The 25,041-nt window shown below is 43.0% G+C and overlaps 1 pseudogene; it reads right to left on the bottom strand.

Moving 5' to 3' along the window:
• Nucleotides 1-647: 647 nt before the first annotated feature.
• Nucleotides 648-24,131, bottom strand: LOC145402000 (tumor susceptibility gene 101 protein-like; annotated as a pseudogene).
• Between the last annotated feature and the right edge of the window lie 910 nt (nt 24,132-25,041).

The raw sequence follows: 25,041 nt of genomic DNA, 5'->3' as shown, positions 1-25,041 counted from the left end.
CTTCAACAGTAACTAAAGGGAGCCTTTGTTACATGGACTTATGTAGCAAAATATCACAACTTGTTCCGTACAGCTGGTACTATATATATACTGAGGGGAAACTGACTGACAAATCAGATGTTAAAAAAAAAAAAAAAAAAAAAAAAAAAAACGATGCTATGCTTTGCTTCCAACTGACACTGCGACTGTAGGAGTAATACACATATCCATTTTATCTCTTGCAAGGTGTAGGGGCCGAAGGCTGGGCAACAATAATCCAGAACATTTACGGGTAGGCCACTGGCCAACTGAATATTTGAAAAACACCTTCCCAGAGAGGACTCTTTTCATTGCCCAAAATGTATCACTGGTGAACTCGTTAAAATCAAGTTCAGTATCCAGTTTGGTTACTTGCCTTTAACATTTTTTTCTTTTTCATCATGGCTTTCCATTCTAATGCAGGGCCTAACAGTGACTGACAGGCCGCAGAAACACTTCTGAGTGGATAACGCTCTCCCAAGTGGAATACCATCATCTGGACGTAGTGAGAGGGAGAGAGTCATTGGGCTGAAGCCATTAACACTCTTCAAAACTTCCTCCTCACATCCTCCCCACCTCACCTACCCTCACCCCTCCTCCCAGGCACCTCACCCACCACACCTCAAGCCTCAGCCTGCCATGTTGCCCTTAGCGCGGCACTTCATCACGGTGGCGCAAAGCTGGAACTGCTTGCGGGAGAGGGAGGGCACGGAGTGAAGGTATGTGTCCAGGTCAATCACCTCCTGTCGCAGGGCCTCATCCACATAGTAGATGGCATCCTGGGTGGCTTGGTCCTAAGCATATGCATTTAGTATCCTGGGGAGAAAAGGAGGCTTCTTTAGGACTGGTTAAGGTAGTGTGAGTTAAGACCAGCCTGTAAAGTGCACAATTACCTGTTCTAAAACCCTTACCAGCATACAAAAAATGACAAAAATGTATTTTTTTTATAATTTTGTGTTGTTGTGCTAATAGATACACAAACAGGGCATACGACTGTAAAAAAAAAAAAAAAAAGTGTGTAGCTGCTGGCAAACGTCTGCATAAGTGAGTGGATGTGGCATCATACATGAGGTCATCAGACAAACAAGACATGTTACTAACCTCCATGGCATCAAGGGTCAAACTAAGACATTGCTGAGTGGCAGTGTAACAAATAGAGCTCTATGACACCAATGCATGCTTTTCTTGGTTACGGTGGGAAAACTTCAGGTGCAGCTGTCAAGGCACAGCCTGAGCTGTTGCTGGAACTCTCAGCAAACACAGCTGGAGTTGTGGTTTGCACTCCATGGGTTAATTTAGTCCACCTGTATGCTAAATTAGGTTGGACTAGATCCTATCTGGTTAAATGCATTTTTCATTCATTCATGTTACTGCCACACAAAAAAAAAATAATAATAATAATAAGACTAGCTCAAGGAAGACTTCTCACTGTGATGGGCTTTTAACCAATCTATATTAATCTCAACTCTGTTAAAACCATTTTTATCTTATTCTTCTTATCACCCAACAATTTTATTTATTAGAGACCAATTCACGTTGACGAAATAAATTATCCATCTTTACCGTACTGGTGCTGGGTAGGGACACCTTCATGTGGTGGCACCGATATAACCATGTCACTCAACTGCCTGGTTATACAAATGCCTATCAACTACTTCTCTATCCCCCAAAAGGAGGATGGTGAACCACATATCACCTTAAGCCACTGTCCACTGGGTTCATATTTCAGATGAACCTGGGGCAACAATGACTACTGTTACTACTACTACTACTACTACTACTACTATCAAACTTACCGTTTGTAAAGTGGGACTGTGGTAGTAACAGTCTCCTCGACATCCAGTGGCCGTGTGGCTGAACTGTTACGTGCAACCAGGTCCTTCATCTCCTCCCACTCTCTCTCTCAACACGCACACATTCTTGTCTAGTTCCATCTGGGAGGAAATATTTGTCAGTGATAGTACAGGATTTACTCAACAGTCCAGTTCCTCCTTCATAATTAGTCTCTCACGTCATCCCATCCACATCACTGCTACACATTACATTAAACATTTTATTATGCTCTAATTAATAAGTGGTATGAAGTGTGTAAATGTGGATGTTTACACCTGGGGGTAGTGTCAAGATTCGTGGGTCTGAATTATAACTGAATGAGAGTGTACCCCAATTAATGAGGCAGATGTTTGGTTAGTTTCTCCCTGTCACTTTTTTTTTTCTTGCTCTCTGAACCCTAGTCTTAATCTTGCAAGGGGTGGCCACAAACTAATCACCTCCAAGTCACCCTGTCCTTTACCACTTGCCTCTCCTCCCTCCAACTTGCTCCCTCTCCCCCGCCCCTCTCTCCATAGCATCCTTCCTGATGCCGCAATAAAGGATGAAACAAGACATATCGACCACTGTACTCTTGCTCTAATTCTGTGATAAGTCCCTCGTGTTTTGCTTTATCCTGGTTCAAGTTCGTCTGTTGCCACCTTAATGTGGACATTTATCACTATCCATTTAAACATTTAACATTCTTCGCACCTTCCCAAACACGAGCCTTCATTACCATCCCGATCATACTCCAACTTTGATATCAGCCTCCCCGAGTTCAGTTTTGCGGTACCATGCTCAAGTTCCTGTACACAAAATTATTAACCTGTTCATACCCAAACTCTGATATCAGTTCCCATGATTTTTTTTTACAGTACCATGCTCACATTCCTATTCACAAAATTACTGCAAATGCTCATGCTCCAGTTCTGCTACAAGCTCCTCAAATTTTGCCTTACACTGGTTCAACTTCATCTGCAACGACCTCATGATGCAAATGTTTGAAATTTTTGGCTCCATCCAACAGATAATACCATCCACACATCCTCTACTAACCTGCTCATGCTCCAATTTTGTGATTAGTCCCTCGAGTTTTACCGTGCCCTGGGTCAAGTCTCTCTGCTGCTGCTGCAAGATGGACAACTCAGCCTACGCATTTCCTCAATCTGTCCCGCACTTTGTCGCTGACAGCCAAGACAGCAATGTGCAAATGTGTTCCTTGGTGATGGTCCCTGTGTTGCTGGCAGCTGTACCCTCTATGTTCAACGTCTGGAGGAAAGGGAATGGCTTGTTAACACTCTTTGGATCCTGGCACTAGATGGAATTCAATACGAGAGTTGGAATTGAATACAGGTTCAGTACCAGTGTTATCTACACCATCAAAAGGCTATTATGTCTTCCTCGGTGATGGTCCCTGTGTTGAAAGTCATAGCCCTTGTGATGGATTTCTTGTAGGAAAGAAAATTACTATCAGGGTTCCACAACTCACTCTCGGCTAAATACAACTGGCACTATATAGAACTGAATAGTAGAGCTATCCAAACCATGGAAGGGGTAGGTGTTTCTTTGTGATGGTTCCTCTGTTGTTGTCATATCCTTAATACTGAATGTTGAGGGGAAAGAAAAGGCATTTATAACAATCTGACACAACTGGAAGTGGATTATATTGCTGCAATGAAATTTTGGAGACAGGCAAAGTATTTTTAAGAATCTGTTAATGCTGGAACCTGACTGAATTGCCAAACCAAATTTAGGCTATGGAGTAACAATTTTTAACAATCTGATACGGAGGGGGTGGGGCTGACTAGACTGCCAATACCAACCTCCCCCCTCCCCCCATCTGTTGGAAGCAGGACTGGACTGGAATTGGTCTGCTGGGTCAGAACCAGAGTGGGATTCTATTACCATACTATTTCTGTAAAGTACTAAGTTTCAGATACCTATCCCATATCCCCCTTTATGCCAAAACAAGATATTTCACTGGAATTAATCCACCACACTGGACTACTGGAACAATTTTACCGGAATCTGTCTAGACATAGGCAATAAAAAAAATACAGATTCCTGACCCATGTCATATTCTTTTCATAAATAATTAATTCATCCACTTCAATTCTCTGCCTGTTCACCAACTCAAATACTCAAAATCATATTCATCCACTTTCTTGCTTTATCATGCATCTTCCCACCTTCAAACTCACATTTCTCTTTTTCACCTCCCAACTGATATTCTACACCTCTTTTTACCACTTTATCAATATTCTACACCCTTCACCACCCTGTCCATATTCATTCTACACACTTTAACATTCATCCATCATCACACAATCCTATGTTGCCCCATGAGGAGCGTAAGAGCCCGGGGCTAGGCAAATTGGTCCTGACATTTAAGATGTGAGTGACCATCCTCTCTCACCCGAGTGGCATTACGTGGGCAAGAAACTCCAACCACCCCTCGCATACAAACCTACACAGGCTCAATCCGATTGGAGCGACTTAATTACTCACTAAACCACCAGGTGCCATAATTTGGTAATATGGTTACCACCCAGCATAGTAAATGGCTTCCTGGTGTACAGGAAACCACTTGGCTTGTCACTTTGTGTACTGTCACCCACAGGCAGAAGGAAGAGGAGAGAATGAAAGAAAGAAAGACAGAAGAGGGAGTGTAACATCACCCATTGGCAGAGGGAAGAGGAAAGAATGAAGACTTGAACGAAGTCTTCTAAACAAGGGTAACGGCTGAGCCTCCCACCAGGAGCAACATACGTGGCACAAGAACTGCATCACCTACTTGGAAATACTAACCCCTTCAGTCCAGTAATTTACTCTTAATTATTTTCTTCATATCGCCTGATGAGCATATTTCAGCTAAAGTAAGACATTCCAGACTTGGGAGGTCAGATGCAACCTTTATAAATCCATTCAACATGATAGGGGTGCTGAAGAGGGATGCCTTCACACTGAGACACTGCTGTAACTGGGTAATGGAGCTGCTCAGTTATACAAGTGACCTTCAATAACTTTCCTATCTTCATAATGGAGGATCGTGAGCTGCAGAAGGAGGGCACGTTCTGCCTGCAGTCCACCGGGTTTGTCTCGGCTGAACCTAGGGCTACAAGTACTACACCTACTACTACTACGACTACTACTACTACTACTACTACTACTACTGCTACTACTACTACTACTACTGCTATTACTACTGCTGCTACTACTACAAGAGGCCTTTCCTCAGCAGCAACAAGAATAAACTAAAAGGATGTCACCCAGATTCAAGGGGTCAAACACTATAACCTAACAAGGGACGCTCAGCACCCATCTGTGTCACGTATAATCTAACAACAAACACTCATCACTGACGAGACATTCAGCACCTACCTGTGTCACGTATAATCTAACAACAAACACTCAGCATTGACAACAGACATTCAGCACCCACCTGTGTCAAGTAAAATCTAACAACAAACACTCAGCACTGACAACAGACATTCAGCACCCAACTGTGTCATATATAATCTAACAACAAACACTCAGCCTTAACAAGAGACGCTCAGCACCCACATGTGTCATGGGGTTGGATGTGGTGATCGGGTAGGGGGGATAATTCACACCAGAACTGTAGGACGGGGCACAGATAAAGGGTGTGGAGTGGGTGGGAGGGTACACACGGTAGGGGGTGCTGAAGGAGGGGTAACTGGCTGTGGTGGGGTAGGGGGGGCAGGCTGAGGATGTGGGTGGAGGATGGGAGGTAGGGTATGGTAGGTTACCCCCTACTCTTGGCACGGGCATGTATCCTGTAATAAGAAATGGAATAATTAGTTTTAGATTATATTTGTTTTTATCATATTTATATGATACTCAAAACACTCTCTCATCCACCTGACTGTTAGGACTTTTTTTTTTTTTTTTTCAGAACAATATGATCTCATTTAAAACGGTAATTCCACAACTGGTGTTACAAGGACAAACAGTGTAACAACAGTATCGTCTGGTTTAGAAAAGGTGATTATCAACACTTCCAGTCTACTTTGTTCCATAAATTCTTCACAATCACTTCTGGCAGATGATACAATTTATGCTTCATTTTTGTGCTTTTTGGATGAGGCTATTTTGTACAGGGGGGGAAAATTGCAACTGGAAGGGTTAAGATATAGTTCCTTTAATAATAAAGAGTCGAATAAGACACTGAGTAAAACCGTCTGAATGTAAGAATAAAATGAAAAAGATGTCACCACACTAATGGGATTAATATAATAACTTTGGTCCTTCCAATTTATCCAGATCGTTTGGGCGTTGTCCCTCATGGGAGTTCCCCTACGAACGACTCTGCCGAATCTGTACCAAAACACACCTCTCTGTCTCATGTCAGCTATTTACTACTCCTAAATGAAATTTATTAACAGTATATATACATAAAATTCTCTAATATGTTATATAGTGTAAGAAAATGCCTATTGTCTTTAATAACAATGACTTTTTATAAATACCTCAACACTTGGCTTTCCAACGTTGTCGCGCTTGTAGGTGAGTCAGTGAGGGTAGGTGAGGTGTCAATCCGCAGGTCACTTTCTCTGACCGCCATTAAAAGATAAGCTCCTACCCCTACTATTTGCCCTTATCTGCTCCACAGTCGAGTAAAAGAACTTATTTACAGCGTAAATAAGTATTTTTTAGAAGTGAAGGCAAACAGGGGACCTATAATTGATCCCTCAAAAGCTGTTGCTCGAACAGCAAAGGCCACCAACGTGAGTGAAGTAACAGTCAGACGAATTTGCTCTTCCTTCAATCAAGCCTGCATTACTGTACACAAAAGTTACCAGAACAAACTATAATAATTCATAAAACCGTATAGACTTTTTATAGAAATAAATCACCATAAACTGTAGATTTTATATGCAGAGAGAGAGAGTCTCGGACCATCACTTAGTGATGGCCAAGGTAGAGCTGCAAAGAAAGTGGTTGAGGAGGCGAAGGGGAAGACAGGAGGAAGCAGCTCCTGTGAGAAGAGTGGAGAAATTGCAAGATAGTGAGAAGAGGACAGAGTATAAGAGCATAGTGGAAGAAAGATTGGGAAGGTATGAGCTAGAGCAGATGGAAGGGGTGGAAGACGTATGTAAGATATTCACGGAAGAGATAAGCACAGCGTGTGAGGCGGTTTGTGGAGTGAGGAGGAGATGCAAGGGTGTGCAAGGGACAGCATGGTGGAATGATGAGGTGAAACGAGCTGTGGAACAAAAGAAGAAGGCATATGGTGAATGGTTGGCGAGTAGAGGTAGGGGAGAAGATGAGAGAGAGAAGAGAGAAGTATATGTGAGCAGGAGAAGGGAGGTTAAGAGACTGGTGAAGGAGAGTAAGAAGAAAGTGGATGAAGAGTTTGGGAGGAATCTGAGTGTGAAATGGAGGGAGAGTAAGAAATTGTTTTGGAAGGAGGTAAAGAAAGTAAGGCAGTGTGAAAGGGGAAATAGTAGGGGAGTGAAAGATAGGAATAATAGATTGTTGGTGGAGAAGAGAGAGAAATTGAGGAGATGGAAGGAGCACTTTGAGGATTTGTTGAATGTAGAGAGTGAGAGCAGTGTGAGTATAAGTGGTTGGGGAATGGCTGGGAGAAGAAGAGATGAGAGGAGGGAGGAAGAGATCAGTAGGTCGGAAGTAGTGGAAGCGATGAAGAAGATTAAGCTGGGAAAGGCCCCAGGAATTGATGGAGTGTGTGGTGAAATGCTTAGGTATGGGGGTGAGATTGTTGTGGAGTGGATATGGAAGTTGTGTAGATTGGCTTGGGAAGAGGGAAGGGTTCCAGAGGACTGGAAATCAGGTATAATTGTTCCTCTGTACAAAGGAAAAGGGGAGAGAGAAGTATGTGGTAACCATAGGGGTATTTGCCTTCTTAGTGTGACTGGTAAAATATATGGTAGAATACTCATTGATAGGGTTAGGCATATGACAGAGGAGCTAGTTGGAGAAGAACAAGGGGGATTTAGGAAGGGAAAAGGGTGTGTAGATCAGATATTTGTTCTAAGATGTTTAGTGGAGAAGTATCTAGAGAAGGGAAGGAAAGTGTACGCTGCCTTCATGGACTTGGAGAAAGCTTATGACAGAATAGATAGGAAAGGTATGTGGAAGGTATTAAGAATATATGGAGTGGAGGGGAAATTGTTGAGTGCTGTGAAGAGTATGTACGAGGGAGCTAGGGCTACGGTGCGAGTGGATGGTGAGCTGAGTGAGTTCTTTGATCTCAATGTGGGACTGAAACAGGGGTGTGTAATGTCTCCTTGGCTGTTTAATATATATATGGATGGGGTCGTAAAGGAGGTACAAGGTAGGGCAGTGGATGTGGGGGTGGCCTTAATGAATGAGGGTGAGATTTGGAAGCTTCCGGTGTTGCTGTTTGCTGATGATACAGTATTGTTGAGTGAAGATGAATGGGAGTTGCAAGGTTTGGTGAATGAATTTGGAACAGTGTGTAGGAGGAGGAAGCTGAAAGTTAATGTAAACAAAAGTAAAGTTATGGTGTTTGAGAGGAATGAAGTCACAGAGTGTGCAGTGAGGTTGGATGGTGAGGATATGGAGAATGTGAGTGCATTCAAGTACTTGGGTAGTGTGATGAGTAAGGATGGAACTTTGGGGGATGAAGTACGTGAAAGGGTACAGCAGGGAAGGAAGGTTGTTGGCACACTGAAAGCAGTGATGAGAAATAGGGAGGTGAGTATGGAAGTTAAGAAGTCACTGCATGATGGTATTGTGATCCCTACCCTGACGTATGGAAGCGAGGCGTGGACCTTGCAAGAGGGGAACAAGTCAAGAGTGAGAGCAGTGGAAATGAGTTACTTGAGAGGAGCATGTGGAGTGACATGGAGGGACAGGTTGACGAATGAAGAAGTGAAGGAACGTTGTGGGGTAGATGTGGATGTGGTTGAAAAGATTAGGAGAAATACACTGAGGTGGTTTGGACATGTGGAGAGGATGGAGAATGAAAGACTGACTAAGAGGGTGTATGTAGGTGAGGTGGAGGGAGGGAGAGGGAGGGGTAGACCGAGGATGAGGTGGAGGGATGGAGTTGAGAGGTATATGAGGGAGGGGGGGGTGAGTTGGGGGGAGGGGAGTCAAATGGTGGGTGACAGAGTGACTTGGAGGCGTTTTGTCTGCGGCCACCCTTTGCGGGATTAGGGCGTCGGGCTATAGATAGATAGATAGATAGAGAGAGAGAGAGAGAGAGAGACAGACAGACAGACAGACAGACAGACAGGCAGACAGACAAAGTCAGGAGGCTTTCCCTCAAATTCTAATAATTCATAAAACCGTATAGACTTTTTATAGAAATCTCCATAAAATGTTGATTTTATATGCAGAGAGAGAGAGAGAGAGAGAGAGAGAGAGAGAGAGCTGGGAGTGAGGGCTAACCCTTGTCTCTAATCCGATAATTGGCCCAGTAGAAACTGTGGCAACGTCGCACGTAGGGGAAGTCCCGTGAGGGACAACGCCCAAACGATCTGGATAAATTGGAAGGACCATAATCTAGTGTACACCATATCCGGCTATATGATTGTCCCTCAGCTCCCTCTTATTCCCCAAAATATGAATGGTGGGCTGCAGGTGCGGGACAACTTTGGCCTGCAGTCCACCAGGTTCAGATTCAGATGAGCCTGGGGTTACAACTAGTGCTACTGCTACCCCCAGTCAACAACCAAACCCTTATATTGTGGATACCCTACTTAATCCTCACGAAAACTATTTGACTACACTGCCACCTCTACTGCAAGTTCAGTCCCAATACAGTCATTCCTCATTTTTCACAGTTACAGCTATGCTGCTTTTGGTTATCTGCAGATAAGCAAATCATCACAAAATACACAAATTTCAGGAGTCTATGGAATTATTCTAAAAAATTTCTTGTTAATTTATCTGAAAATATACCTTAAACAACTACCATCTAATGTCTGGCAATGTTTTGGGGTATTAAAAAGGTTTTTAGGGAATCGCAAAGATACATTATAGCTGTGGAGACACTTTTAGATGGTCTTTCATTATTCACAAATTTTTTTATACGTTATTCGCAGGTGTGTCTGTTGCCTATAACTGCTGGTATTTCTCATGTGAACTAAATCTTATGCGGTAAGCTTTAGTAAAATAAACCAATGCCCCAACTGTAGTAAATCAGATAAGAAGATGCTTGTATGTAGTACAGTGTCAGTCCACAGTTTCCAAGCTATACATCTATCTTGCTTCATCACAGAGTTATAGATCTCTTCAGTCAGATGATGTATTCTTATCCAGTACCCCTTGGCTACAAAAGGGATTCCAAAAAATGAACAGAGTCATCTGGAGATTAAGAAGAATAAGGCGACTGAATACACAGTGCTTCATATATGACACTCCTCTCTCACTCTGTTGGGTGATTTCTTGTGTGTTGCAAGGACAGCTTAGCATTTTCAAGGTCTACTCTGCATTATTTATTTAGCCCCTAACCGCCGGGTGTCAGTCAGAACTGTGAAGAAATTGACAGCTGGGCGACGCCAGGTGTCGGCTGGAACCGCACTTGTTTTTGCGCCACAGTTTGAATTGCTTGCCATTTGATCTCATCACCAAAAGCTAGAGGGGGACTCCCGCCAGCCAAGCCAACCATACATCAGTCGTCTCTGTGACTCTGCCAGGTGTAAGACTATTTTTTCTTCACCTTTTTTTCCAATTCCATTCCCACCTCAAGTGGATTCTGCCACATCCACCGCTGCCGAGCCTCTTTCCACAGATTCTACGAAAGGACTCAGTGATGATGCCAGAAAGCATGCCTTGGACACCACTGTGTCTAGTTTACCTGGTAATGGAGAAGTTAATCGCGTTGAGAGCAAAGCCAAAATCAGGGCCGCGTGCTAATGCATGAATAAAGCCTACCTCTCGCACCAAAAATCACTCCTCATCATTACGTTATTACTCACTGATGTGATGACCTACAGACCTGGGGATACTCTGAATTGCAAGAAGAAGAGTTGGAGAGTAATATGGTCTTTAATCTGATAACTGCTACAGTTTCCTACGTATTACGGTTTGAAAACAAGCAATTTTCAGGAAAATTCCTGAAGTGAGAGAACAATAATGCTGTAAACGGCCCAGCATGGAGGGGTTACTTCCGACTCCCACAGCCACACCCATGCCCAGACCAACAGACTGAGCCATCCACACAACACACAATACACCATCAGGAGAGTTTCTACACATTTTTCACACCAACCTGGCCCAGACTTGTCCCTTTTCTACCTTTTTTTATATATGCTTCCATGGCAGAAAATTACAATGCTAGGGCACTGCATCTTTTCTGTAGCACTTCCCTGTGACTACATCCACATTCTAGTGTCAATCAACTTTACAACTCAGCATTCCTGATGGATAGATGGCAATTTTAGGCCAAGTTAGGGTGAAAAGAGTAGAGTACGAGGCTATTTATGGACCATCCTGTACATTAGCAAATTCAAGAGGATATGGTAAAATCAGTGACGCCTTTGATACTCCCAAACACCGCCTCAGTGTGGCGGCTACATTTGCTCCCCGGCTACACCACCTTCCCACGCTACTCTCACCTTGCCGTCTGGTGGTGTGAGGGTGGCTGGGGTGCATGTGATGCCATCAGTCAGGGGGCAACACACTCTAACACTCTCAAAAGCTTATTGTTCTGGCGTGTTATTTTTATCCGGAGTATTCATTGCATAAAGCACTCACGACACAATACAATTTAAGTATTTCATTTCCGTGCCAGTAGTGCATTTATTTATTTCCAGTGTTTACAAGAAAGTGAGTAAAGTTTATAAGTGATGGCGTAATTCAGAAGAAATCACTCTTTTGACAGTTCCTCATCCTACTTTTACTACAGGAAGAATAGCAACAACAATACAGTATCAATAAATTAGTTGAACAATGAGCTCCTATACCTGAGACTGGATAAATACAAGAAGGTGAATGTGATAATCTTGGAAAAAAATACAATCACACCCTATGGGTAACAGGAAGTGTCAAGTGAGAGTGAAACAGTTATTCATACATCCTTTATGCAATCACTCACAGTATCACCACCTGGTCAGACCTTGCTAAATAAAAGTAATAATGAAGCACATCTGACTATCACTTCATCAACTCAGAATTCAACACATAAAGTATAAATTGTTCAAGACTGTACTGTTAAATACAAAAGTCCGTTAGCCTCTCCTCCCTCTCTTTCATTTCTGGGTTCGCATATGCTTGAATAAAACTTAGAGAAATGAGGTGCATATACTTACCCAATCTTTGGGTGATTCTGTAACAATGTCCACTAGGCCTCATTCAAGATCTATGTAGCCAGAAATGAAAGAAGAAGGGCATTTGGAGTTTTGTATTTTACTGTACATCAACAATTACACTGTCTTGTATTCATCACTGTTTTAATCAAGAGATATACTTTATTTTGACTCTATTCCCACCTACAGATGGGGTCAGGTATGGTCTACAGAGCAAGAGAAAACCTGACAGAAGGAGAATTAGTCATTGCCACAGCCTCATTCTTATTTTGATCACCTGGTAATAAACTGAACAAGACCACTGTTGCAAAAAGGTTTCATTATGGCATCCCTCCAACAAGGCAATGCTCCAAAGCTTTACGTGGTGGGTCTGTTGGATAGGGTGTGGTGTACTGTGTGGCAGTAGGGGAATGTCTGATGAATTCTGGAAAATGTTGAATGAATGGCCTAAGAGCGGAGTATCATTAAAAAAATAAAAAAGTCTAGTGCAAATATTTAGAAAGGCAGTGTTCCATGTTTGCAAGAATTGGCCTTGTTCACCTGGTGCTGGAGAGGGATGCCTTGATGTGGTGACACCAATGTAACTGGGTGGCTTCACTGCCCGGTTATACAAATGTCCCTCTAGCCCTTCCTCATCCCCTGCAGCTTGTAGTCCATTGGGTTCATAGTTTAGATGAGCCTGGAGCTACAACTACTAAAACTTTGTTCATGATGATCACTTTCTTTGCTGCAATCCACCAAAGCATCTCATTCAAGTACTCGAACCCTAAGGTCTCACCTACTGATTATTTCCATATTTTCTTTGATATGTCTGCAAGGGATAATTTTTTTGACCAAATACAGTACTTCCACCATACCGGTACCATATTATGAATCAATACCTAAGTTTATAATTACACCAGTTCCTTCACCTCATCCTTCCACCTTCTACTTGCACCAGTTCTTCCACTTTATCCATCTGCAATACACCAGTTTCTCCACTATATTCTTCAGTTTTTGTCCATAGCACTTGTTTCAACGTACCACATCATATTTCTCCCCATCAAGTCAGCTAGTCTATCCATCATACAAGCTTTCCACTTCACTGCACCAATATTTCATCCATCAAATCAACATTCCAACCCAAAATTTCCACTGATCACAACAACATTCTGTTACAACTAACAAATGTATGAGATGTAGGCCACTCGCCAAACTCCACTCACAAAGACAGGCAAATCCACTCACCAAACTCCACTCACAAAAACAGGCAAAACCACTCACCAAACTCCATTCACAAAAACAGGTAAAACCACTCACCAAATTCCACTCACAAAGATGAACAAAACCACTCACCAAATTCCACTCACAAAGATGGGCAAAACCACTCGCCAAACTCCACTCATAAAGACAGGTAAAACCACTCATCAAATTCCACTCACAAAAATAGGCAAAACCTCTCACCAAACTCTACTTACAAAAATAGGCAAAACCACTCACCAAATTCCACTCACAAAAATAAGGAAAAGCACTCACATTTTCCACTCACAAAAATAAGCAAAACCACTCACCAAATTCCACTCACAAAAATAAGCAAAACCACTCACCAAATTCCACTCACAAAAATAAGCAAAACCACTCACTCGTGAAGGTATGGGAGAAAGACCTTGCCATTCTGGTCAACATGGCGCGAGGCCTTGATCAACACGTCCTGTGTTGGCTTGACATACACCATGGGCGGGGAGAACGGGTGGTTGTTCAGCAGCCAGATGCACTCGGGGATGTTGTATGTGGAGCCTGGCATGAACACGGGTCATGGTGGGGAAAGACGGTGAGTTAGTTCTGGGGTTGGTTTAGGTTTGGCAAGGGTAAGCTGGGTTGGGTTAGGCTAGGATAGGACAAACAGGATAGGATATGATGGGATTGGTCTGAATATGATAAGAGGATATAACTAGCTACATTAGGAGAGAAGAAAGGAGGAAAAGAGAGAAGAGGTGTGAATAAGTTAAAGGATAAGTTCAGCTGCATTTGAATAGGACTGGAAAGGATAGGATATGATAGGATAGGACAGAATAGGTCTGAACAGGATAACACAGGACACGTTTGGCTGCATTAGGACTGGAGAGGAAAGGATAGGACAGGTTAGGTTACGTCATGGCAGGATTAGATAAGACAGGACCCAACAAGATGGGATAAGATTGGATACTACTGGCTGAGTTATGAAGGGTTAGGTAAAGTTGTGCTGAGAAAGGATGGCTTAGGATGCAACAGGATACACTGAGATGGGAAAGACTGAGGTGGGCTAGGTTTGGAATTAAAATGACTTTGTTTTAATAGCTTGGACTGGGAAGACTATGAAAGGCTGCTTATTGGGGGATGTATGCTAAACTGTTTAGACAACGACTGGACACGGCCGGAAGTAACAGGTTGGACTGACACTGGATTGGGCTGGACTGACCAAATGAAACAGACTGGACTGAGGGTGAAATAGATTGTAGGTGATGCCAGTTTTAGTATATTCTTGTTGCTACCAGACGACCGTACTCCCTAGCTGACAATAACACAGGATATTGGGTGCAAGAACATAGGATACTGAGGTGAGACAATGATAATGACTATGATTATTGCAATGTTTTTACAGACATACAATAAGGTACTGTACTGTTTTGTCTTTGAGTAGCTATTTGCTGCAACTATTATGAACATCTCAGTGAAAATACCGATTCTCAAATACATAATCCAAGAGTTAATCCTGGATAGCAGTGAAAAACACCACCAAGCCTACCACCAGTCTTATCACATGGCCAGCATCAATACATAAAGTCTCATAGCTACTGAGCATATTGTTTCGATCACGTATTGTAATAAATCAATATACTAAATCAAACTCATGTGCTGAGAACAAAAAGGAGTCACAAAATTATGCAGTAAGCAAATGCAATATTTCAGCAATTTCACCATCCACCTACCCATCACTCATCCCTGTATTGTCAAGGTTCTGGGGCCAGCCTACTCAGTCCAGACACTCAAGCTGGGCAATAATTTCCCACTCCTCCAATTCAGACCCAAATGGGTTATATCTGGTGTGAGTATCTAAACTTAACAAACCACCAAAAAAGCTTTAATTCCAGACAATCAACACTTTCCCTGTGTTCAAGATTAGTTATATTAGGCCATACAGATTATATGTAGCCTATACATTTTTCTTCTGCCTTATTGTCCCAGATTTCCCTAACTTGCACTAAGAATTGTATTATACAGTAGGTACGCACAGTACTCGAGTTTATGGGTGGCAGAGGAGGTCGCTTACTAGGAATTCGCATGCTGTGAATAAATAAACTTATGGGAAAAGTTACATATGCGTGGCACCCCCTCCCTTCATCGGTAACCTTTGAGATTCCTTTCAGACCTAAGTATTGTACTATACAGGGAAACTATCTAAGACATAATACCTAAGATAAAGTAAACCAGCAAGATTATGGCTTTACTAAATCAACAAGGATATGACTTAACTAGACCAACAAGAACATGACTGCTCACCTTAACCCAAGAGGACAACAGGCTTAATGGAGGTAAGAAGGGGATCCGAGGCAGGGTGAGGCACCTAGTGTGCAACTCCTGCACCACCTGCCACACCACCTTCCTCACCACTCTCATCACCAGCACATTCGACACTTTCACTAGCTAATGAACTCACTTCGTTCATAAACCCTTCAAAGTCTATTTCTGACACCTCAGACATCGCATCATCCTCTTGATCCTCCTCAGGATATGGCTCTTCTGATGTTGAAGGGAGTGATTCCTCACTTTCTTGAGGCCACAGGTAACAGGTGATGAGGGTCTGCTTCCTTCTGTTAACCTCCTGGTTGTGCCTGTCTGTGTAGGAGCGGAAGATTCTGTCCAGTGAAGTCATCACTTCTTTCACTCGCAACTGACAGTGTTCGATTTCCTTGAATTCTTCCTTGAATTTTTTTAGGGCACACAGTACCCGGCTGATCTCCTTCATCGACAAGTCTCCACTCTCCATCACTGGTGGTGTTGGCTGTTCTGCTGCGGTTTCCTGCTCTCAGTCCTCCTGCTCTCAGCCCCGGATTTGAGCCACTCTTCGTTGCCGTCTCACCTATTATGAGTTCAATTCGGATACTGTTAAAAAATACACTAATGAGATTCCCTTACTATGCGTACCTACTGTATATCAGACCATTCCCACCTTACCCATTAAATTCTATGAACCAAACGTGAAAACAGCAACAGTTCAGGAAATTATCGCCCAAGAACATACCTAAAATTATGCTGATTAGTTGCCTACAATCAAGGTCTTTGGTTAGAAGACATGCAGGGAAAATAAATGAGCTTGCATAGATTCCCGGACATGGAAGGACAATAAGTATGTTGAGTACAGCTGTTAGTCCTGCTGCTAGAGGTAAGCTACAAAAATAAAAGCTCACTGGCATATTGTACTGGATATTTAAAGATTTGGGGGAAAAAGGGTCGAAAAGTACACACCATTCCGACTGAAAAATTCAGTGTTATAGAAAAGAAAAAAAAAAATGGAGAATTAGAAAAAATAGCCACAATCACTTTAAAAATTCTTCAGTGATGTGAAAATTAGTCCAAAATGTCAAATCAAAATCTGGAAATGTAAAACCAATGAACCAGCAAAATCTAAAAGTCTGGTTGTGACAAAGAAGTGATGACAGTTACATACATGCCTTGGTGGAAAATATCATGCTTCACTGATAACTTGTCTACCAGTCCTGTACCCGAACTGAAATTATATATAATCCATAGAAAAGCTATAGGACATGAATAAATATAGCAAATTTATGCAACATTGGTGTTGTCAAGAACAGGTTGCAGTACGGTAGTTATACACATCGATCTATTAATTTACCACTTTACTACTGTACCTCAAAAAATAAAATAAATAAATAAAAGTATTATGGCATTCTCCAAATAACAAATACACTGTACGCAACATGGGGTTTGGTGAAGTTTAATGTGAAGTAGTTATATACATCTATTTAGTAATTTAAAACTCAATCTGACTATCAGAAAAATATAAGCAAATAAAGACCTATCTAGAAGTACTGCATTATGGCTTCCTTCAGTGTACTTGTACCTTCTCCACACAGTATCATTTTGGTTGCCACTCCTCAGAGATTAACCTCTTCAGTCTGATATATAATGGGTATTTCATATTTTTTTTTATTGCTATGACTGTTTTTACCTTAAGATTGACTGCCATACTAGAGGGGTTAAATATAGCCTTCATTAACCCCTTCATTACTAAGGTGTTCTATTTATCTTAAGGAAATCACCAGGCAGCAGCAAATGTTATGTTTTAATAATGATATCCCTATGTAATAGCTGTAGCACCAGGTTGAACTGAAACGTGAACCTGATGGCCTGCAGGTTGATGTTGTCCTCATCCTGCAGTCCACCATCCTCCTTCTGGGGGATAGGGAGGGAATGGACGGATATTTGCATAACCAGGCAGAAAGGCTGCCCAACTAAAGATAACGGTGCTACCACATGAAGGTGTCCCTCTCCAGCACCATGTCCCTAGGTTGAAGGGGTTAACATTGGGCAAATGACACCTAACAGATACAACTGATGGCACCAACAGAACTCACACCAAACCAGCTGGACTATGCCTATGACCAGTGCATCTCTGCATTTATTATTATTCAGCTGGGGAAACCCCCCCCCTCCCCATTTTTTTAAGCCTTACTACAACCAGACAAATTACCAGTGGGGATATCTTTCCATGGGAAGAAGCATAATGGACAAGAAAATTCATTTCTTTCCTTGGAATATATAGCATACAACACTTCACATATTATCAGTCCCTTAAAATGAATTGTGTTAATTGGGCTCTGCAAAACCATCTGTGGTAAGAAGAGAAAACTAAGATGTCTTACCTGAAGAAGTGTTAGTGCCAACTTTAACATATGGGTGTAAGACTATGGTGTGGCATGTAAATGAAAAGTCAAGAGTAAGAGCAATGGAGATGGGACTCGGAAGAATGTATGTGGTGTACAGGGACTGGATAGGATACACAGTAATGTGATTCGTGAAAGATGCGGAGTGAGGAAGTCTGTGGACACCAGAATCGAAGAGAGGGTACTGAGAAGGTATGGTCATGTGGAGAGAGTGGGTAACAATAGAGTGATGAAAAAGGTATAGCTGAGAAAATCTGAAGGAGGGAGGAGGCAAGGTAGGCCAAGGAGAACGTGGAGGGATATGATGAATGAGTGTGTTAGGAAGACAGGTATGGAAGTCGGTTAGGCTAGAGAACTGACAAGAGATCGAGCTGGCTGGATGAGTGTTGTGAAAAGAATTGCATGATCAGTGATTGGCACCTCGTTTTAATGTTATAGCGCCTAGACTGACTCTATCGGATACATTTATGTGAAGCTGCAGAATGTGGTGAAAGTTTTTTAGAGTATCAGATAGAGCCAGGATTCCGGGAGTTTGAATGATGAGTGAATGGAAGTGTGGCCCACTGGACTGGGCAAACTTGGGCTGTCTGGACGTTACTACATCCTGACCTCTTGTCCCAAGGGTGGGACAGGAGGTCAGGATGATGATGATGATAAAATATTAGGGAAGAAAATTAACCCTTGAACTTATGGCAGTCACACTTAACTGTGCTTCCCCATCAACAATTTGAAAGACTATCTTATTAAACATGTAGGCTACTAGTTTATTCTATAAACTATAGAAATCCAATTTACACATATAAGGAAGTGACTGAATTAGCATTATAAATTCACAAGGGAAAACCTAGATACTATCTGTCTATCTATCTATTGCCAGACGCCTCAATCCCGTTTGCGGTGGCCACAAACAAATCGCCTCCAAGTCGCCCTGTCCCCCGCCATTTCACTCCCCTGCTCCCAGCTCACACCCCCCTCTCTCATATACCTCTCCACCCCATCCCTCCATCTCATCCTCGGCCTCCCCCTCCCTCTTTCCCCCTCCACCTCACTCACATACACTCTCTTCGTCAGTCTTTCACCCTCCATCCTCTCCACATGGCCAAACCACCTCAGTGTGTTCCTCATAACGCTTCCTATCACATCCACATCAACACCACAACGCTCCTTGATATCCTCATTCGTCAGCCTGTCTCTCCATGTGACTCCACAGGTTCCTCTTAAATAACTCATTTCCACTGCTCTCACTCTTGACTTGTGTCCTTCCAACAACGTCCAAGCTTCACTTCCGTACGTTAGAGTTGGTATCACAATACTGTCATGTAGTAACTTTTTCACTTCCATGCTCACTTCCCTGTTTCTTATCACTGCTTTCAAGGAACCAGCAACCTTTCTTCCCTGCTGTACCCTTTCAAGCACTTCACCCTCCAAACCTCCATCCTTACTCATCACACTACCCAAGTACTTAAACGTACTCACACTTTCCAATTCCTCACCATCCAACCTCGCTGTACATTCACTGACTTCACCTCTCTCAAAGACCATCACTTTACTCTTCCCTATGTTCACCTTTAGATTCCGTTTCTTACACACTTTCCCAAACTCATCCACCAAGCCTTGCAGCTCTCCTTCGTCTTCACTCAACAACACAGTATCATCTGCAAACAACAGTACAGGGAGTTTCCAAACACTATCCTCTCTCACCATGGCCACTCCAACATCCACTACCCTACCTTGTACCTCTTTTATTACCCCATCCATGTACAGATTGAACAACCATGGAGACATGACACATCCCTGTTTCAACCCAACCTTCAAAGAGAAAAATTCACTTAGATCACCATCCACACGCACTACAGCCTTCGCACCATCGTACATACTCTTCACAGCATTCAACAACTTTCCATCTACTCCATATATTCTTAACACTTTCCACAATCCTTGTCTATCCACCCTGTCATATGCTTTCTCCAAATCCATGAATGCCGCATACAACTTCTTTCCCTTCTCTAGAAACTTTTCCACTAAAGATCTGAGAATGAATATCTGATCTACACAACCTCTTCCCTTCCTAAAGCCTCCCTGTTCTTCTCCAACTAATTTCTCTGTTCTTTCTCTAACTCTGTCAATAAGTATCCTACCATACACTTTTCCTATTATACTAAGAAGACAAATGCCCCTATGGTTACCACACACTTCTTTTTCCCTTTTCCTTTGTACAAGGGAATAATTATACCTGACTTCCAATCCTCCTGGACTCTACCTTCCTCCCAGGCCAATCTGCACATCTTCCACATCCATTCTACTACTATCTCTCCCCCATGCTTCAGCATTTCACCACACACTCCATCAATTCCTGGGGCTTTCCCCGATTTAATTTTCTTCATTGCTTCCACAGCTTCTATCCTACTGATATCTTCCTGTCTTCTCACCTCCCTCCTTCTCCCAGCCATTCCCCAGCCACTTATACTCGCATTACTTCCATCCTCTACGTTCAACAATTCCTTAAAGTGTTCTCTCCATCTGCTCACTTTTTCTCCCTTTTCCACTAGTAATCTACCATTTTTATCTTTCACTCCCCTGCTAACTTCACTTCCACCCTGTCTTACTCTTTTCACCTCTTTCCAGAACATTTTCTTACAGTCCCTCCACTTTACACTCAAATTTCTTCCAAATTCCTCATCCACTCTCTTCTTACTCTCTCTTACTAATCTTTTCACCTCTCTCTTCCTTTCTACATATAACTCTCTCTTCCGCCTCTCAACCTCTTCCACGCCCCTATTTCTCATCCATTCATTGTATGCTTTCTTCTTTTGTGCCACAGCCTGTTTCACCTCTTCAGTCCACCACGCTGTTCCTTGCACCCCCCCTCCGTCTTCTCTTCCTTCCACACACCACATCACATGCTGCACATATTTCTTCTGTAAATATTCTACACACACCTTCCACGTCTCCCATCTGCTCCAATTCATATTTGCCCAATCGTTCCTCCACTTCTCTCTTATACTCTGCCTTTTTCTCATCCTCCTGTAGCCTTTCCACTCTCCTTGCAACTACTCCTTCCTCTCGTCTTTCCCTTCTTCTATTCCTCCAACTTTCTTGTACTTTAATTCTGGCCATCACCAAGTAGTGGTCAGAAAGTCCACTCCCCTAACCTCTATACACTCTTGCATCCATTACACATCTTCGCATCCTTTCATCCACACACATATAATCAATCATTGCCTTCCTTTCATTCAGTTCATCACCCACCCTTCTCATCACTCGCCATGTATACCTGTGAATCATTTTATGCCTGAAGAGGGTATTGGCTATCACCAACCCCCTACTAGCACAAATGTCCACTAACGCACTCCCATTCTCATCTATCTCAGCAGGCACACCCCACTCACCAACTATTCCATCCACCTTCACATTCCCAACTTTACCATTCATATCACCAATCAAAAACACTCTCTCATTCCTTCCAAACTTTTCCATGCACACTTCTACATTTGTCCAGAACTCTTCTCTCACTCTTCTAGCACGATCTTGCGTTGGCGCATACACACACACAATCGCCCACATTTGTATTCCAACTTTCAACTTTACCCACACAATCCTTGACCCAACTGATCCATACTGTCTTATGCTCCTCTTCCATCTTTTACTCACAACTATACATACTCCTTCCTTTGCCCTCTCATTCTCACCTACTCCTGCACATATACCCCATCCATACTCCCATTCTCTCACACTTTCTCCTCTCCATTTTGTTTCAGTTATTCCACATACATCCACTTTCGCATCCTCAAGCACCTGGACAATCTCTCTCTCTTTCACCTCATCATTCGCTCCCCTTACATTCCAGGTTCCAATTACAATGTCCTTTGTCCGGTCCTTGGTCGTCATCGTTTGGTCAGTCCTTGTCCGAGGCTTATTGTTTGTTTTTTTAGTTAGTTGTTTTCCGGGGAGGGGCACTAACCCTCCGCCAACCCTTTTAGTCGCCTTTTACGACAAGCAGGGATACTGGGGGAGTATTCTTGAAAACCCCCCTACCCCCAGGGGTATTCATATTAAGCTTGATAATTCGCATTTATCATATTTGGACCTCTACTGACGTCAGCTGAAGTTTAAAGTTTACAATAATCTATGACTGAATATCTCAGCTAAATATGCAGGACCAATTGGTAAATAAAGGTACAGTATTGCACTGACCAGTAAATTTGGCCACAACAACAGAGGCTCATTACTGTATGTGTGGAAAAGATCAACTGAGGTAGCTTGACTAAACTAGGTTAACATATTATAAATACGGTAACTTCACCATCCTAACTCATCAAATCCAATTTCACACATCTGACATACCCAAACAGCTTTTTAACTACTCTCATTAACCTGGCCTAACATGACTTCCTAGGTTCTTAAAATTGCTAAGTAATTCCAACTACAAGCAATGCACTTATTGCCAATAACGATAAACCATGTCTCAGCATTTCCATCTATCATCGCCTTCATCCTAAGCCTACTACCCACTAACACACGGGGTGGGAGGGATTCAGAAACAGAAAAGGAACATACAAAAAAAAAAAAAATGGGAGACTCAACCACAACCACAAACCCTTTTCTCATCATTCAAACCTTTCTAAAACCTATCCCCCAATTGTTACATCCTATCGTTCATCCAGACAACACTGCAGGCAGTTCTCAGTTTTATGAGGGGATGTGTTCTAAAACCATTACAACTTTCCCCACATAACTGGTACTGCAAACTGAGAGAAACTGGCCAAATACAGACATTACTGGACCTCCTACTAGCAATTTTTCTGTACTTTACAAACCCTGTTAGTCAACCGAACTTTAAATAAACGGAATGGCAACAGGGACTTGACTATATTCTGACTCAGGTGCAGTCCCTCATGCCACCCCATAACACCCTTCACACAGGCCCAGGGAGAGTCATCTCAAGGTCCCGGTGCTAAGGAACATTATGGGTCCTAACCCTTCAGCTGTACTGCCTTAATACTCACCGTGGTACCTCTTTTCCTACTCTTATTCTGGCCCAACTTGCCACTAAGCCCTTCACAACCCAGTGGAATCAAAAACCACTTTGGCAGTAGTACAGGCAAGTACTGCAAAAGTTCTCCAATCCGACCATCAATAATCTGAACATCCCAATAGCTACTCCAAATATTTTAAGGCATCTTTTCTAAATTTTCTGGACTTTTTTAAGAATTTTTCTAGGCTTTATCTAAGAGTTTATCTGGCTTGGACTCGCACTTGAACTTGAATGTACCAGCCTGCAACTATTCAGCTACACTTCTATGCATTTCCGGTGTCTAAAACAATAACCCACATCATTTCAAGTGTTTATTTAATGATCATGTACATATTTTTAATGTTTTCAAAGGTCCCTCCCAATAGTCCGAAAAACCCTTGGGCCCTTGCCATTTGGATCAGAGGACTTTTACCATATAATGAATCCTCTTTATCACCTGTTTCTGTACAGTACGTTATTTATTCCACTATCTATAAAGCTGATGTGCCATCTTCCCCGACTTACAGTACCAGCTATGTGAACACGTCCTTGGCTTATAACATGGATTTCCTGTACATAACAAAGCGAGACATATTTTCCTGCCTCCTACATTAAATGGTGACAAGTAACAAAATACTCTGCCTCTCCCCAACTTCACTGGTTTCGGCTTATCCAATTCAAACTTCATTATTTCAACGTACTATACTACTTGTGGCAACTGTAACCTAGCATACTGCTTTCAGGGGTTGGGGCGGCAGGGGCTGGACTCTTGCTAAACTGGAGCTCTCGCTTGTGGCAGTCTATTGTGGTGCGTAATTTCTGCAGGAGATCCAGCCCCAGGTATCCATCACAGTTGTGGCAGGTAGAGCTGATGATAATAAACTTGTGTTGGGTGGATGTGCACTGGTGTGTGTCGATTCGTAGGGGCCGTGTTTCCCCATGGATAGGCAGGGGGCCGTCCCCCATGTCTGTGAGTTGAGCAGAAGTGGGAAAAAGCAGGCTGAAGGCAGATTTGTGACGGGTGTAGAAGTGGCTGTAGAGGGAGAATCTAGCTGCTCCCGTGTCGACCAGCAACCTCGCTTTTATCCTGTTCAGTCTCATCTTGTTATAGACTGGGGGGCCATACTTGCGAGAGGCAGAACACGCCACTGTGGGGAGGTGCAGGGTCAGTCCTAAAAATCCAGCTGTTGGGGCGTGTTTTCTTCCCTCGGCTCCGGTTCCTCTACGTCGGTGTTTTCCATGGTGGGGTGTCGTTTCCAGGGTCTTCGTCTCCCAGAGAGGATACCTTGAGTCGCCCCGGGATGTTTCTTTCTTGCCTGGCAGCCTTGAGCTGCTCCCGTATGTCGAGGAGCAGGCATCGGTGGCTACATATAGAGAATTCCCAGGAGTTGATCGATATCAGGTTCTGGCTTTCCCTTTGACCAAGACATTTGCTCGGAGGACAGGCCCTGGGTGGGGGAGGTACTGGCATGGGGCTAATGCGAGTTGGTGAGGATCAGGGGTTGCCGTGCAGTGATGGGTTATGGGTTGGGAACTTGCTAACCGTGTTTATTTGTTGGTAGGTGGAGTGGGAGGTTAACAGCCATCGTATCAGCTGGATGTCCCAGTCTAGGTCCCCCTTTGGGTCATGAATTGTGAAGTGCTCTTTGACTATGCTGGAGAGGACTCTAATCAGGGTATTGAAAGTGTGTTGCTCCCGGGTCTCTGCTCTTGTGTCCAGGTACGCAGTGGTGATGAGCCGCCTTGTCTGGATTAGTGTATCGCCAGGTTCCCAACGTATGTTAGGTTATCCAATTGTGATAATGCTACGACTTTCCCAAGAGAGGGCGTGACTGCTTCTGCCACTATTGTCATAAAATTTGCCCAGGATAGGTCGGGGACGACTTTAGGGGCAATGCTGGCTGCTGCTTTGCCCAGCAGTGGTAATGTTACAGCAATTTTTTGAAATCCGATATCGAGCAGCGGCTTGATGATCGATAAATATGTGTGGATATCGTGTTACTCTTGCTCG

The sequence above is a fragment of the Coenobita brevimanus genome, chromosome 57 (assembly GCF_032717465.1).
Source record: "Coenobita brevimanus isolate Jiangsu-jjx chromosome 57, ASM3271746v2, whole genome shotgun sequence".
Lineage (NCBI taxonomy): Eukaryota > Metazoa > Arthropoda > Malacostraca > Decapoda > Coenobitidae > Coenobita > Coenobita brevimanus.
This window is presented reverse-complemented; position numbering and strand designations above follow the sequence as displayed.